The sequence below is a fragment of the Bidens hawaiensis genome, unplaced genomic scaffold (assembly GCF_021521415.1).
Source record: "Bidens hawaiensis isolate Kalapana, Puna unplaced genomic scaffold, B.hawaiensis_p1.1 tig00032904_1, whole genome shotgun sequence".
Lineage (NCBI taxonomy): Eukaryota > Viridiplantae > Streptophyta > Magnoliopsida > Asterales > Asteraceae > Bidens > Bidens hawaiensis.
The window spans coordinates 155,723-158,688 of record NW_027495639.1 but is presented as its reverse complement, the minus strand read 5'-3'; positions in this window follow the sequence as shown (position 1 = coordinate 158,688).

Genomic DNA, 2,966 nt, shown 5'->3' with positions numbered 1-2,966 from the left:
TTAGGAAAAGATAGGATATCCTGAAACTTTATTGTCACAAAGACAAATGTTGATAATAAGAAAAATAGATTCACTTAGAGCAACATTCTGTACAGTTTTTCTTTCTGGTTAATGGTTCTTGTTCAGTTATAAGAGTCATTTTGAGGAACAGAGAGACGAGAACGGCCATTGGTTTATGTTTTTGGTGGAAATCAATGGTTTTGGTTAGGGCTGCATTCTATTTGTTTTTATTATTTTTGCATTTTGCTCTTAATTCTATTGATATTGTTGCTTTTTACCTTTGATATGCCTCATTGCTTGCATGTTGTGTATCGTTTTTCTGTTTTATGGGGCCCTACTAGAAGTATGAATGACACAAAACCTGGAAAGAGTATTCATGTTTGGTCGGTTTCACGGTTTTAATTCAAACCACGAATGACTTCTTGTTCTCGCTGTTTTCTAGAACCGACACTTTACTTTTGAGACACCCGACAAATCTTCTTGTTCTTAATGTTTCCACTTTATAAAATTATCTGTGAATTCTCTACTACCCGTTACCATAATTTAATTTGGTTCTTATTCACCCCAACAAGTAATACCAAGTGTATGAAAAGGGAAATCCGACCTTTGGCAAGTCAGAATATTATAATTTCGCCGGTAATCGTCACAACATAAAATGGAAGGAGTGAAGCTGACTAAATCCAATCAATAAACCTGGAAAATGAAACTAACTTTGATATTATGACCAGATAGATCCCCATACCAAGCGCTTCACTTTCATGAAAGTTAACTTTTAGGGGGTGTTTGGTAGAGGGATTTGATTGGGGAGAAATGGAATTAGAAATATTTCTTTTGTTTGTTTTCCACTTTTCATTTCTATTTCTCTTTCTATTTCTCTAAAACTAGAGAATTCCATTTCTCTTTAAAACAAAGAGAAATCCATTTCTCAGCAGCCTCCTCATAGCATGTCACCACCTCGTCTCCGGCCACCACCTTGTCTCCGACCACCACCCCGTCTCCGGCCACCACCTCGTCTCCGGCCGCCACCTCGTCTCCAAGTCTGCAACCGTCACCTCGTCTCCAAGTCTGCAACCACCACACCCCGTCTCCGCCGTTCGTAGTGGTGAACACATAGATGGTAACCGGTTGTAGGTTGCAGGTGGTACGGGTGAACGGAGATTAGGGTTTCAAGTGGTGGTTCGTGGTAGGTTAGGGTTTTCAGATGGTCGGGTGATTGTGGTCACAGGTGGGTGACAGTGGTGGTGGAAATCCGCGGTGGTCGCAGGTGGCTTCTGATTATCATCATCATCATCGCCACCACAACCACCACCACAAAATCTCCAAAGAGGCAGTGATAACAGATCTGAGCCTCCTTTTTCTATATCTTATGTTCCAAAAGTTTGAATCTTTTTAATTTCTTGTGTACTGTGGTTGAAGAAGGGGATTTGGTGGTGGCAGCCGGTGGTGGTGGGCTGTGGTTGAAGAAAGGGCTGTGGTGGTGGTGCTGGTGGTGGGGCCGGTGGTGGTGGTGGGGCTGTGGTAGTGGTGCTGGTGGTGGTGGGGCTGTGGTGGTGGGGCTGCGGTGGTGAGTGGTGTCAGGTTGGGTGGAGGTGGGGTTGGGTATGGTAGAGTTCTCTGTTTATTTTCTCGTGTACCAAACAAGAGAAATGATTCTCATTCTCCATACCAATTCTCTTTCTCTACAATTCCATTTCCATTTCTGTTTTCTCTCCTTTTCCATTCTCTGTACCAAACACCCCATTAGCTTTGATACCAAAGCAATAATATTGCATGATTCTTGATAAATTTTGAAAATTTGAAGGCGACCAATCGCCTAAAAAACACCGTCTAGTTAGACCTATGTGGGGGTCGGGCCTCAAAATTCTCTAGTGTTTTGTTTGTATGTGTTTGTGTATCCCTTCCTGTCGTTTAACCTTTCGCTACTCACACAATTGATATTTTTTTTAGCCGTTGAGGTGTTGTTTATGTGTAGTTTTGTGTTATGTGCATGTTTTGAGTGTCGTTTGCAACTTTGCATGTGTTTTTCTTTTAAATCATCTTTGTTCTTCATGTCTTTTAAATCATTTTTATTTTGAGTGTTATGCCCCCATGGATAAAGTTTGTCACTATTTAAATGGGATAATTCTATAGAATAATAACCAATTTTAAAAGTTGTTCCAATCAGGTCACTGATAAAAACTTTTGTTCCAATCAGGTCGTTAAACTTTCATTTTTGTTCTAATCCGAGATATTTTACCTGGATAGCAGGTAATCTAGGTTTTTTTAAAATTTTTCAATGTTTTTACTTTGCATAATAACTTTTAAAGATTGCGAAAATTAGTAAAAATGCGAAATATAATTTTAAAATTCCAAAAATCGCAATAAATTGCAAAAATTGAAAAAAAAATGCAAAAATGTTCAATTTTTTTTTTGGAAAATTGCAATAAATTACAATCCTTTTAGTTATATTGTTAATGGGTTGGGTCGAAACGGGTCATGGGTCGAAACGAGTCACTTAAAAAAATGGTTGTTTTGGTTCAGGTCAGAACGGGTTAGGGTCAGCAGGTTCGGGTTAGAACGAGTCATGGTCGGAATGGGTCAAAACGGGTTTCAAGTCAGTTTTTTTTAACCAACGAATCAGCGTGTTTTCAACACGTTTCAGCTCATTTTAACTGCAAAAGCTCGTTTAAGCCATTTTTTCAATTCGTTTCAGCACTTAACAGCTCGTTTAATCTATTTTTCAGTTCGTTTCAGCATATAATAGCTCCTTTAAGAAATTTTTCAGTTCGTTTCAGCACCTAACAGCTCGTTTAAGCGATTTTTCAGTTCGTTTCAGCACCTAACAGCTCGTTTAAGCGATTTTCCAGTTCTTTTCAGCACCTAACAGCTCGTTTAAGCGATTTTTTAGTTCGTTTCAGCACCTAACAGCTCGATTAAGAGATTTTTCAGTTTGTCTCAGAACGTAACAGCTTGTTTAAGCACATTTT